This window comes from Epinephelus lanceolatus, chromosome 17 (assembly GCF_041903045.1).
Source record: "Epinephelus lanceolatus isolate andai-2023 chromosome 17, ASM4190304v1, whole genome shotgun sequence".
NCBI lineage: Eukaryota > Metazoa > Chordata > Actinopteri > Perciformes > Serranidae > Epinephelus > Epinephelus lanceolatus.
In genome coordinates this window covers 8,424,300-8,439,426 of record NC_135750.1, presented here as the reverse complement: position 1 = coordinate 8,439,426, position 15,127 = coordinate 8,424,300, and the positions used below count along the sequence as shown (strand labels likewise).

The 15,127-nt window shown below is 41.7% G+C and overlaps 1 long non-coding RNA gene across 1 annotated transcript in view; it reads right to left on the bottom strand.

The window, feature by feature from the left end:
* Positions 1-3,449: 3,449 nt before the first annotated feature.
* The window catches only part of LOC144458393 (uncharacterized), a 29,947-nt gene continuing 18,269 nt past the window's right edge, over positions 3,450-15,127 (bottom strand). Inside the window, exon 3 of the long non-coding RNA XR_013487885.1 lies at positions 3,450-4,180. This is a non-coding gene — a long non-coding RNA (uncharacterized LOC144458393). The remainder of the gene's footprint in view (positions 4,181-15,127) is intronic.

Genomic DNA, 15,127 nt, shown 5'->3' with positions numbered 1-15,127 from the left:
TGTCTTACTTACATATTTCTATTAGAGCCGTCACCTGTTATGGCAAAACTCACAATTAGACAGTTATATATTTAATGTTGAAGACAGTCACACTGAGTTCATTATCTATATTATCGATGTTATCTAATATTATCTATTGCCGTTACTGATAGGACAGCTGTAGATAGACAGAGCAGGGGGATGACATGCAGCAGAGGGCCGTGGGCTGGAATCAAACCCGGGCTGCAGCTTATATGGGGCGCACGCTCTACTAGAGGTCGCCGCAGGATAAATATTGTTTTCAGCTATCGCATATTGTTTAGGAGTAGAGAGGAAGTTTACGGTGATGAGGGAGGTGATTGTTCAGAAGTCTTTTTTATTAATTAATGTTCTTGTATTTGTTTTTGCTCTAGGTCTTACATAATGAGTTCATCGTTGAAGAAAAATATTTCCTGGTGGGTAAGTAAAATGCAAGGGCTTTTAATACAGCACACACAAAAATTTAATTAGAATATATTTTGAATTTAATATCAAATGCGTGCATCATGAATAGGAGATTAATGTGACTCATTTAAACACGGGAAAAAAAATGTTAAAAAATTATATTAAGAAATAAATACAATTTAATAATAAATCAGGTTGGCTGGGTGTCCGGCTCAGTTCACACCTAAATTATCAGGCCCATATCAACTCTACAGACACAAGATCTACATGAACTTTAACTGTATCAAATTTGATTGGTCAGACTCTCCAGAAAATAAATGCTTATGGTTTTAATGCTACAATAATAAGGCTGACAGATTTTAGAAGAAGGAATACTTTATTAATCCCCAAGGGGAATTTCAGTTTTTTCACTCTGTTGTTATACACACACAGGCCTGAAATACACACATGCACAAACAGGACCTATACATGCATTAAATGGAGGGATGTCAGAGCGAGGGGGCTGCCCATGGACAGGCGCCCCGAGCAGTTGGGGGTTCGGTGCCTTGTTGAGGGGCACATTGGCAGTGCCCAGGAGGCGAACTGGCACTCTGCAGCTACCAGTCCACACTCTATATTAGGTCCTGATGGGGACTTGGACCAGCGACCTTCTGGTCCCCAACCCAAGTCCCCTTTGGGCTGAGCTACTGCCGCCCACCAGTAACTTATTCAGAAACTTTTGTTCTCTCACGAAGCACATTTTAAAACCATTATACTGAACTATAGTCCTGCGTATTTTTGAAAAGCTAAATTTTTGTGTTGTATTCTTTGGAGTAGTGTTGTCAGGAAATGGTTTGCTGTTTATCTTTGGCCGGGTTGTGATAAATATAAATTGTTCTTACCTGTCTGGGTAAAATAAACATAAATATACATAAATAACCAGATACGTGTTAGGCCTGTTGGACAACTTGTCATCTAGTACACTCTACAAAGTCATTCTGTGCTTCTGTGCTGATAACTCGTCTCATTAGAAAAGCATTATGACAAGTTACACTGACGGCAGCATCCTATTGGTGAAGCAGCAAAGGCCTGCCTGTCAAATAGTCTCAACTAGTGTGAGAACGCAGGAAGCACCAGAAAACAGAGAAACAAGAGCAGTGTGTGTGTGTGTGTGTGTGTGTGTGTGTGTGTCTGTGTGTGTGTGTGCTGTGGGACCTGGAGGACCATAGCAGACCAGGTCAGGCTGGGTTTACATGCCTGACACACTGTCACAGATACCCCCGCTGCGTCCGTCACTCAGCACATACACACATAGACCCAGACAGTGACATACAAACACACACACACATGCACACATGTACACTTAAACATGAGCACCACCACTGTTTGATCACTATCTGGCAGTAAAAACACAATAACATTAATCAAGTAATCAGAAACATGTTTTGGACTCGCGATAGTTTTTGTTCTTGAACTAATCAAATAATCATGTGGCTTTAGTTAGCTTGTTGCTTTTTATGAGAAAATTGTAATCTCTTTAGGAAGTCTGCGTACTGTGTAATCCCCCAAAATTAATAACCATAGAGATGTGACTTGTGTACAAACAAGAGAGGTTTATTTCAGCTGCAGTATTACCATGTAAATTACCTAATTTCTTTGTTCTTGTTTACTGATTCTTTCCCTTAGCCAAAATGCTAATTCCACAGACAAATTGTTTCCACATATTCTGTGTTTTATTACAAGTTGTAGATAGTGACATGAAGAAGAAGAAGGGAATCAAAAAGTTGAGTCTTATTCACAGGCCTGTAGCGGAACTGTTTCATGACGGCGGTGCAAAACTTAGAGAAACCACGGATGTGATTATCTGAAACTGAGAGCGCCAGTTACAGTATTTCCATACAATTGCACAAAGATGCACATTTGTTAAGTACCTTCTCACTGTCATTTTCTCTCTCTCACTTAATCACACACACACACACACACACACACACACACACACACACACACACACACAGATGGTATTTCAGTCCACGGTTGGGACAGTGCAGAGCGTTTGAGCGTGCTGTCTGTGTGGTTTCCTGCTAGAGATTCATCCTTCAGCTATCACAATGGCTCTGATACAAGATACCCATCCACACACACACACACACACACATGCACACACACACATACACACGCTTACATTCAACCCTTAGCCACATACAACTTGTATGAAAGCCATTACACCAAAGATACTCAGCCCCTCATTTAAGAGATGGACAGTTTAACAGCCAAAAATGTTAGACAGCTTTCCTAGAAAACATTGCTCCCCTGCTGAAAAGCTTAAAGACTTTTAAGCACCGTGCCTCTTAATCACCTCACCATGAGCACAGCTGATCAAGTTTGAGTGCACCATTTTGGGTCTAATGCAGAACTTGACTCTTTGCTTACTAGAGGGGATAAAAAAGTGAAAATTTATCTTTATTATTATTACTCTATTGGCATGAAGGTATCAGCACTGTGCTCCATGTAAGCCATGCTAACCTTGAGCCTCCGTCTAATGAGCCCCCATGGTCTCTAGATCAATAAAGTGTTAAGTGGCCCTTTGAAAATAACATTGTAGGGTTAAGTTGGTCTGTCTAGCGTACAGTCCACAAGCTGGGCTGCAACACTTCAACTTGAGAGCTGCCATCTTGTTAACATGGATTTACTCATCATGGGCCAAGATGGACAAAAGGCCTCACGCAAGAGATAAAGTCAGGCAGTGACAACACACACAGATGCACATATTCGTGCACAGTTGGTAATTTTGACGTGGGTTTTGTTGTATAAACAAGTATTTGACTTAAAGTTTAGATGATGATGTCGTGATTTTACATGGTCCAAAACCCAAAACCTGTGATGCTAACGACCTAAAACATTACTTCATATTCAGGAGACATAGTTAGACTGACATGACAGAACATTGAAATGCATAATATAGTTTTAAGAAACGAGTAACGAACTGGAAATGTCTTCACCCTGTTTTATTGACTGAATCGGACCTCTCTCCCTCCTCCGCTCCCACCTTTACCACAACCAGCTCCATCTTTCCAAAGAGTCACATTTAGCCTCACTCTGTCTCCCACCCACAGCCTAGCAACACACACACACACACCAACTTTGAGGGCGAGCTAGCGAATTCCTGAGGGCTATCGGGTTTCGGGTTGCCTTGGCAACTGAGCACGGAGGCAGATCCATTAATCATTGAGAGCAGTTCACTCCAGAGTGGAGGTCAGACTGATTGCTGTGGATAGGGTATCATCCCAAAACACACATGCGTGCACACACACACGCACACACACAAAGCGTGGACCAAGGACCTTGATTTGAATGAAAAAAGATTAGTCTGCCTCCCCCTCTCCCAACTTCAGTTCCTCTTCCAAAAAACATACAGTTTGCAGACACTCAAACAGACACATGCAAACAGGACACACACCACAAACGCACCAGACGGAACAACTACTGGTGTAACATGCAAACACAGACGCCCGTTCACAGTAGCTCTTGTGTACTTTCTTGTTGCTTTCTCTTTCTTTGGCGCTCTCTGCCTCAAAGACACACACACAGACAGACAGACACACACACACCACACACACACAACAATCTCTCCCTCCAGTGTTGTCTGGGCATCAGGACGGCCGTTGTGGTGTCATGTGACGTGGCTGCGTGGAGCCGAGTGGATTAAGAGATTGGAGCTCCACATTTATTTTTCAGGGACTCGGCTGAAACACTAGACCTGCACAGGTGTCTAGGAAAACTGAGAGAGCAAAGGGGAAAGAAAGAGAGAGATGGAGGGAGGGAGGGAGGGGAAGAAAAAAGACAGACAGGAGCATTAAGAGACAGAGACCAGAGTTACATTAAAAAAGCTATTAATTTTCTGCCCTATCTTTACGTCTATATCTTTCCTCCTTTTCTATTTTCACATCCCTGCCTCTTCCATTACTGACTTCATATGCTGGATTTGTTTTGATTATAAAAGCATTGTGATATAAGTAGTAGACTGGGATGCAACAGATGAGTTGAAGGGCGACAGTGAGATGGAAACAGGGGTAAAACACAGTGCCAACACTGCTTAACAGAAGCATTTTCAACACATGAGTATATTGGGATAACTCATATCTTACAAATCAGCATGCCATAATATAGGTATAAGGAGGCAGATAATTCCAAATGAGTAGGCAGCCGATTCAGAGAGGCTTGGATGGTTAAAGTTAAAGAGGACAAATGGGGACTTGGGTTTTGTGTTGTGCAGTGCAGCAGGTGAATAATGCGGAAATGGTGATAAAATGAGTTTAGGAAGTGGCAGTTTGGACGAGCTCTTATAAGACATCCAGAGGTCAAAGGGTCAGTTGACCACAGCATCCATTGGTCCCTGCTGCAGTGTTGTTGACAGTGAACTTCATACTAGTGTACTAAGTGTTGTGTAAGCTACTGTGTGTGTGGCTGCAGCATGGATAATGCATTAAAATAACTTCTTGAGTGACAGGATACAATAATGGACAAGATTCTGTCACAGCATTTCTTATTTCTTGCATCAAATGCTTCCAGAAACATATTTTAATGCCGCCATGTTGGGCACAGTTAAGTGGAGTACCAAGTACCACCAACCAGCTGGACCAACTTTCGCTTTTAACAGCTAAACAGTAAACTAAAATATGTATCTGAACACATTTGAGGCAAGATGAAGGCAATGCAGCAAAAGAATCTTGATTCATATTTGATCAGCACTGACTAGTTTGACAGTTTAGCCTCATTTCCACCGAGCAGTACGGTTCAGTTCAGTTCAGTATGCTTATTTTCAGTTTCCACTGTGAAAAGTTGTGGATGGTACCAATGGAACCGTTCCGTACCGTCCCCATTTTTGGTCCCCCCTCTGTTGGGGTACCTAGCACACAGATCTGGTACTAAAAGTTACTTAAGTTTGTATTGTCTCTCGTGGATGACATACACTTTTAGTGATGAATAGATCTTCAAGAATTCAAAAATATATATTAATTTCAACTGTATTATATCCCAATCCTCACTTGAAGGAAAAAAAAGGTGTTTTTCCTGTGGTCTCCAGCAACACTAAACCCCTGAGCTTGCCTTAGAAGGACTAAATGCACAAACCTGCTATTTTTAAATATCCCATGGAGAGAGACTCTCACTGCAGCCTGTTTTATTTTGTTCTGAAAATGTCAGCATGCAGCCTCGTTCTGTGGACGATGAACGAGGTGCAGACTGATAAAGGAGGAAATACAGTGAGTGAGGAGCAGTGAGTGACAACAACCCCGCCCACATTTAAGAGGGCTGTTTGCAGTGGAAACACTAGGGTCTAGGTTCCATGTCTGAAGGATGACTTTGGTTGCTAAGGTACCATACTGAAAGTGTTTGGAAACGAGGCTTTTGACTACAGTTCAGGAGCAGTGACTGACATGATAGACAGCTGCGTTAGACACCTCTGATTGGTTGTTGCTGCCATTGCTGTCTGGCAAATGGCAGCGGCAGTAGGAAGAGGATGATCTTTTTCACAGACAGTCTTGCGTACTTCCATCAGAATATAGTGATGGTTTCAGCAAATATGACACAGTAATTTGTTGCTTTTACTTTCATGTTGTTGATGAGCCTTCACAGGCCTTCACCTGACACATTGGTCACTTAACAGTTTAGCACGTGCTTGTTTAGCTCTAAGTGGGATATCTCAAAACTCAGAGCAGTGTTGTGGGCGGTGGTGTTTCGAGCTATATAGAGCTACAGTATTACTGTCTAGAAAGTCAGGCAGAAGGTTTTGGAGGTGCTATAACTCCTGAATGACTTGGCCATGTAGGGTTATGGCGGGGTGTTTATAGAAAGGATCAAGTCACCAGTCTAAAATGGGTCGGGGCGGGTGGTGACCAAAAACAACAGGTTATGCTCTCTGCATTAACTAGTGTCTTCTGTTACTAATTGCACCTAAACACACCACAGAGACTACAGGTGACAGCCAGCTGACCTCTGACATGCACATACATTGCACAACTAATAATTTTGCATGTTTAATGGGTCTAGTGATGTGCTTGCAATGAAAACTGAGATAAAAGCTTGCAGCTGGCACTGTAAACTTCTTCAGGTAAGTCTTTTTCTTGTGATGAAAGAGAATTTAAGGTTGTAGCAACTGCCTCTGCCATAAGTGCCGAACAACCTTCAATAAGGGCTAACCAGCACCAGTAGTACCAGATACACTGCAGGAACGATGGGTAGTGGTTGGCCACAGATGGTGCAGTACCCACAACTGTACAATAGATAGGCCTCATGCATGTTCATTCACACACTCATACACAAACACGTGCATGCGTATCTATCCCTAATGCAGTTTGTCCAGCGAGATTTACTGCATCCTGGGAAACCTGATGTAGACGGCCACAAATCAGCATGACTATGAAATAGAGAGCCACATGAACATTTACACACACACACACACACACACACACGTGCACACACACCAAATCTAAGCACATTTGTGTCACACAGAGACAGAGGCACAGCCAGGACTCTTGTGAGCACACATGCGCATGCAAACACACACATACTCCACACAGGCACGTGCACATGCACACATGAAATATAGGTGCAGCCACTGCACCACTGAACCGGCTCCCAAAGGTGCCCACTAAATTTACTGGCTCCTCCAGCCACTTCAAACGCTCTCCATAACTTAGAGGCCAGACGATTTTATTGTTTCATGGAAGAAAGAACGGTGAAAAAAAAGAGGCAAAGAGAGTGAAGGAGTGAAAGATAGATGTACTGGGGAAAAATTAAATCCTCCTTTGTTTCAGACAATTAAAATTCCTCTGGTTGTGAGGCACGTGCACACCCATCTACACATTACAAGTGCATGCACACTCTTGTGTACGGCTGAATGAACACACAGTAAAATGCTCAGTCCATTTTAATCTCCTGTGGATAAGAATTTAAACTTTCATGTAACTTGTTCTTTTTTCTTAGAAAAGAAGAATAATTAACATCCACTCCTCTCTGTCTCTACCTGTGTTTGTCTTTCTCTCTGTTCCTGTCTGTGAACCACCCTATGAGTTGCTATCAGTGTAGCTAGTTAAAGCTAATGATGTAGACACCCCTCTTCTCCAGGTTATGAGGCAGTGAGCTGGTAGCAGAACTTGTTAATGTCCACTCCAATTGTCCGAGTGTAACACTTTCCCGTCTGGCACTGGGCTAATGATAAGCAAAGGTGACATGTGGCCGTGTGCGCCTGTCATAGATCTAATTTACAGCTTTAAGGATACAAAATAGATAAGATGGAGATCCTTTTTTAAATTAGTTTTGTTGCTGTTGTCACTTTTTTAAAGTTAGAGTTAGGATTTATGGCGGTGTAACAAAACTCTTAAAGAAATGCTTCACCCCAAAATGATATATCTAACAGGCCTCCACAGTGAATGAAGAATCCAAAAATAGAGAAAATTCTTCTTGAACTGAAGTCACTGGGGATCATATTTAACAACAGAGAAACTATATTAAAACATCTATTTAAAAACTCTCATACAACTCGTGCATTATAATCCAAATCTCATCCACTCAGTACTCCCCAGACACAGGAACTCTCTCCTGAACACAGGAGCTGCTGGTCTACCGCTGCCTTGATCATACAGTTTGTTTGTGTTATTGTGTGACTTTGGTGTTGTTAAGGTTTAGTTCAGATTCACCAAAGTCACACAATAACACAAACGACTGATCAAGGCAGTGGTCGACCAGCAGCTCTTGTAAAATTACTGTTTTTCTCAATGGAGTCTGGCTTTGATTTGATAAATGAGATTATACTGCAGGAATTGTGTGAGTTTGTAAACTGACGCAGACGCCTTTTACTCCAACTCATCAAGAATTTTTGGATTCTTCATTCACTGTGGAGGTATGCGAGACAAATAAAGTTTTCTTCACAAATTCAACATAGCATGGGTTGAGTATACAAATGGTCATGTGGGGGATAAAGAATTCCTTTAAGGGAGATGAGAGGATTTTTTAGTGTGTCTTGTTCACATGTCTGCGTGATAATACTGCTAAAGACTCACGGCTTACATGTTTAGCTCTTTCTCTTCCACACGCACACTTCTTGTCCTATAACATTATCAGTAATCAAATACTTTTGCACCTCAGTTGTTCAGGTAAATAGCAAACCAACACTCACACACACACACACACACACACACACACAGTGGTGGGTTAGATGAGACTTTGTATTTAGCAAACTGAGCTTCCCGGCAGGTGGTCCACCAAATGTTATCTTATTGACCTCTGTCCTCGCACACACACGTACACATGCATACACGCACGCACACAAGGCAATTCAGTAAGTGAGCAGAGGGGGTTCATGATGTGTTAAGGAGGCCTCTGACAGTAGAACAAGGATTTACTTGAATAAATCAACCTGAGAGAGGACACAGACACAAGACACACACACACACACACACACAGGTTTTATAATATTGTACTAAAATATATACCATGGCTCCTCTTTCATATTCTCCCACTACATGCCAACTGCATTACTTTGCGCGACTAATTCGATTGTTTTTAGAAAACAAAATTTGTGTATGTGTGTTTGCGTCAGAGTTGGCTATCCCTGTCGAACACAAGAGTGGTACCATCTGCTCTTTGTGATGTATAAGGCCAAACTCCCTGCATACAGTCGGTGGTCTCAGCATCAGCAACCACACAGATTGTCTGTCCTTGTTTGCATATGTATGTGTGTGTATCTGTCAGTGTGTGTGTGTGTGTGTGTGTGTGTGTGTGTGTGTGTGTCTGCGTGTGTGTTTCTTAGCTCCTTCATAAACGGATGTGTTGTTGTGTGCACGCTGTAGCCCACCAAGTCAGAAAACCCAGATGGGATGAGGGATCATATTCTTGATTAAAAATGACGGAGGGAGTGCTGAATTCTTCTGTGTGCGTGTGTGTGTGTGTGTGTGTGGTGTATGTGTGTGCATATGCTTCTGTGCAAACACACACTCCCATATGTTGGTTTTGTACCTGCTCACACACTGAGTTAGGTAGAGCTTGGTTCTCATTTCCTGAACAAGTTGATAAATTCCAGATATCCTACCCAGCCAACACACAAACTGGGCTCTGAGTGGATGGAAAGAGAAATGTGGACCATTCGCGGGAGGTGCATACTTATTCTACGCAATTAACCTTTAATTAAGCAGGCAGAGGCAGAGGTGAGGCAGCAATGAGCCACAGAGGAACAATAGGCTGTCTGTTCATTTACTGGAGTGTTATTGCCCTGGAGTCTCAACCTGGTTGGTTGATAGATATGTCTGGCCTCGACTGTTTCAGAACGATTTAGAATTAAAGAGCAGTTCTTCTTTATTGGGTTTACAGAGGCATCTTGGGCCTGAGAGAACTGTCAGCTTTAGCTTGGCTTCACACATAACTGTTTGTTTTATGATAAATAAATAAGATTTTGCTCAGTAATAAACATGCCACAGATGCCTTTGATGGCTCTTGATAAAACAGACATGAAAGAACAATGCAAGGTCATTTTAAGCCTCTTTAAAACACCCATTTTTGTCTCTGTAGCACGCAAGTAATTATGGCAATGTAGGTTGCAGTCAGCTGCACATCGAACGCTCAACTAATTGCCAGATTTTCATTAAATATGCTTCAGGTATTTGTGGATGAATGTTAGTGTATGTGGTCACTCTAGGATGTTTCCTTTGATGCTACAATCAGTCCAAAATGTCTGCTTGTACTGAGGAAGTATCAGGTCCAAACATGAGGCAGATTTTCTTCAAATGTAGTACAAATTTATGTTAATGCTCGCCAGAGGATAAACTCTTTTTACATTTTGACCACATGAGCTTTCCTTTTGAGCGCTACACAGAAAAATCAAATTTTATTTTATTTAAGTCTCAATGACACCCATAACAGCACTTCCAATAGTTCCACTCTTAGAGACCATTTTTCAGATTTAGCCCGTCATGTGACCCTGCGACCATCAACGTTTCAACCATGTTTTTCACTCCAGCCGACAATTTCATATTATGAATTGTTCCAAACATGGCAGCCTCTAGGGATTGATATCAGGTCATAGGTATACCATGCAAGATGTTTCTGAAATCCATCTCAGTCATCACTTATGACCTACTAGAAGTGTGTTATGGTGTATTTGTCTGCAGAGACTCTGCCCTCTGCTGCTATATTGCTATGTTCGGGATGTTCCTGGGCACAGCGCGCGGGTGAAGATGGGACTTTTTAAAAAGGTTGCGATCTGCTGCCAGACTGTAAGTAGCAGGCATTCAAGGGGAAGCTTCAAAAATCGTAGACACAGAGTTAAGAAAAAGAGCAAATATAGCAAAGTGAAATGCCAAGTTGACTTTCACTTTCGCTATACTATTCGGAAACAGTAACTGACAATTCCTGCATAGTATACCTTTAATTTTGATTAATTTTCTATCAAATGTCCATGTAATAAACACAGGTGTCTTTTCTTTCTCTACAGTTCTGCAATCTTGAGACTTAACCTTCTTATTCTCAATAGTGTACATGCATGCAGAGCTAAAAGTCAAATTCTGCATCGCAGATTTCCTGGCACCAGATGTTTTTTATTCTCAGTGGTCTTGTCATTGAGACTGTGGCAATTATTTATTTAAAAACTGTTAATAAAGAGAGTGGATTTCCATATGAAAAGATTAACCAATATAAGCCAAAACCTAGGTTGGTTTATGGTGAAATAAGAAGTCAAATAAACTTTTACTATTGGCTGTTGTTGGTTGCGTCAGGGAAAAGAAATGAAACAAGCTTGAAACAGTTGTGACCTCTGTTTGTATTCTGTTAATCTCCACCTCTGCATAGCTAGTAATTATGTCAAACTATCCGTAATACTTCTTAGCACATACTGTATGCAAAAACAATTTGATTCTGCTCTGGTTAGGTTGAAATATCTTCATAGGTCAAACAGCCTCAATAGTGGGGAAAAAAGTTAAGTAAAATCAAACACTTTTTACTTTGCTTCACAAATTCAAAATCAATTTTGATACTCTTCCACTCCAAACTGTCGTGATTTATGTCATGTTGTAAATGCTCTGTCCATGTGCGATCTATTTTTGAGACAGTAGCCGGCAAATCAAATTGAGTGTGCCGTAGACACCTCGCATACCTTATCTTTATTTATCTCTTCATCTTTTTCCAAAAATCATCTTGTCTCTGATGTGAAGGTTTAATCTTTTACAGCAGGTAGCACGGAGAGGAGATTTGCTCTTTTCCTGTCAGATATATCTTTGCCCTGCGCTGCCCCGCAGATCGCTGCACACACTCCTTTGACTATTTATGGCGGCAGTTAACTCCCAGAGCTCTGGTAAAGAGCTTCAGCAGCAGGTGAAGTCAGAGATGTAGCAGAGAACCATATCCCAGACCTGATACAACATTACGACTCATAAACGTACAGGGATGAAAAATAGCACGGGCCAGTCTCACCAGGGTTAAAGATTAAAATGTGTGCGTGTGTGTGTGTTTTAGGGCTGGTAGTGTGATAGCAGATTGATTCCAGACTGGTGTTTCTGTGGATTTTGGAAAGGGAATACGCCCTGCCTTCCTTTTTGCTGTAGCACTGCTGTTGCATAGCCCCTATCCATTTAACTGATGGATGTCGCCCAAGAGACTCACAAACACACTGCAACCTGCAAAGTCAGGAGGGAAGAGGGGACAAAAGAAGGGAGGGGAGAAAGGAAGAGAAGACAAAGGAAGAATAGGAAAGAGGTCTCAGCTCAACACAACACAATGTCATTAGGACCGTACAGCCAGCCACTTCTCTGCCGCTCTGTTCTACTTTATTCTGTTCTATTCTTTCTGTGACACACAGCTTAGTGTCCGTTTTCTCTTCCTCATTCCAACAGAGGGATCCATCCCTCAGGCCACAGACCGTTTCTAAACAGCCTTTATTGTAGCACGCTGTTTCTTTTGATTACAGGAAGGTCTCACTTTACCCCACCACTCCATAGCTGAGCGTATCGTATTACCCACTGTTCTGTGTGTGTATCTGTGTGTAAATATACATGTGTATGCACATGCGTAAACTCGCATACAACATGTGTATTGTTTGTGTTTCAGGTTGAGGTCTTGTCTTGCCCCAGTCAGCCTGCATGGTATATTTCCTTCCATTTCAGGTTGAAATGTTTGAGTGGTCTTTACCTTGCACTGTCAAAGGATGTATCATGTTTGATGCCTCTGTTTGAGATGGCTGCACAATGTATGGAAAAAAATCAGATTGTGATTATTTTGACAGATATTGTGATTGCGATATGAGTCATCAAAGATGATGTGATTTTGCAGGGGTCCATACCAAACAGGCTTGTTGCCTTACATCTGGAATATGATTTGTAGGCTGGGATACCTCTGTAGTGCCACAATGCTTCATTTATAATTTATGTTGTGACACATTTCACCTTTAACAAAAAAATCCTGCTCCTGTGACTTGGGTAGTGCAATATTGAGATTTCGATAATATTTCGATTAAATGTGTAGCCCTATCTGTGACAAACATCCTCTGTTACTTTGGAAGGAATTCATACATCTACATTAAGTGAATTTGTCCCTCTTACTAAATGTTGGTTTCAATCTGAGCTAGAAAGTATCACAAATATGTATCTACAAATGCTGAAGAAACGTTTTTAAACATGTAGTTTTTCCATACAAGTATTTGCATTCGTTTTTGGGAGAAAAACAGCATGTATGTCGACTAAGAGGCCAACAGTGGCCACAGAAATACCTCTCATATTCATGTCCAAACGCATATCACAACCACATTTGGAAAGACTAACTCAAAAGCCGAGAATAGAGTTGCATAGTGTTTAATAAATTGAGTCTGACTGGCCAATAAAACCCTGCCGTCTGCTTCGGAGGGGACATTCAGGGGTCAAGGGCCCAGCCCCTGATCCAGACAGACAGCCTCGATTCCGTGTTTTCTGCAAAACACAAACGGGTGAAATTCATACTTCAGCAATGTCAACTTCCCTCTGCAGCGCTGTCACTTACAGCACAGGCCTGGGAGAGTGCAGACAGACAGAGAGAGGGAGAGAATGAGAGGATATATCCTGTATCATTTCCTGTTCTTCCAAGCGGTGTCTTTCTGACCTTGTTCATGATATGCCTCCATGCTTCTCAGTATCCTCCTGCCTGGCGCTTTTATACGTGATTCCGTCTCTCTGTCTGCCTGTCTTTCTCACTGATGCTTTTTCTATCTATCTGTCTGCCTGTCTTTCCCTCTCAGCTCTACCTGTTTCACTCTCTCTATTCTATACCCACAGGCTGCAGCTGGCAGCAGAGGGGGCACACTGCAGGCCAAGGCGGGTATATTTGCTCCCCCTTCTCTCCAGGCGGCACGCCAGATGCCGCCTCTCCCTCTACACCCATTTTTGACCACATGGTCAAGAGGGAGTGTTTTCTGTTGCTCTTGGACTGCACTTTCAAAAAGCCTTTCCTTCGCCCTGTCTGTCCGCGCTGCACGTCTGACGAAAACTCAGACCCCTTTTTTCCAACCAGAAGTGCTAGTTCTGGCATCGTAACCAGCCCTCTGCCCCCCTTCACACACACCACACCCCAACCCCCTCACTGCAACACCAAATATTTCATTTCCAAGGCAGGGACGACGAGGGATGAGAAAAAAATTAGATGCAGTATATTTATGAAAACAAACTGGACGGCAGCTTTGACGAGAGCAGTTTAGACTGAGGATATATACCAACAGGAAAGGTGAGAGGCAGGTAAATGTAAATGTTCATTACATTACCATCGACTGCTTGGCCTCTGATGTGCATTCCCCGGTTTCTTAAAAGCTCTCCTCTGACCAAAGACTAGCTTCTTCTAATTCCACACAGAGCTCTGGGAATTTATTCAATTACCTAAAATGATCACATAAGAAAAAGGGCTTTAGAATGTGCTGAGGTGCACAGGATAAGCTTTCAGAGCTATCTACAGAATCTCTTTAATTCACCAAAAGTGTGTGTGTTTGAAAATGTCAAAGTGCCTCAGAGCAGCTTTTTTTGCTGACTCCATTAAAATCTCCCACATCCTTCTTTTTGTAAACAGGAAAATCATTTGAGAGTGAACCGTGTCGGCATAGATATGAATACAGGAGGGTTATTGATTCATATTTTGATCTTTCTGGCATTTCCTCTTACTTCTTACTGTAACCGTTTTTGTCTAATTTTTCTAAATTAAACTTATATTTCTTTTGTTTTGTTAGAACAGAACGCAAATTTTAACATTCATTAAAACTCTAATAACTTCAATATCATTCCTGCACGTATTTAAAAATTCAGCCTGTAAAAAAATACCTAATTGCTGCTTTGGTGTTGTGGAGCAGTGCAGAATAAATTTACATCATTTTTGTGACTCCTCATCACAAACATGCACACACAAAAAAGCGAAAAACATTACTCTAGTAATTAAGAATAATACATGCGTAAATAAATAATTAAAGATGTTGCACTGTAATGTATTGATTGTTTTATGGCTGCAACAAATAATTATATTCGTAATTTGTAATAGTTTTCCACAATCACAATTTTCTAAAGCCCAACGTGACGTTTGAAAGTAGTTTGTTTTGTCTGAACAACATACCGAAACCCCACTCTTGGTGACTGTCTGGTGCTTCTGGTGAGCGACCAATCAATTAATCGATAGTTAATAGTTCGTTTTCGGTCGTTTCATCTGTAAAAAAGGATTTTCACCATTTTGTAAT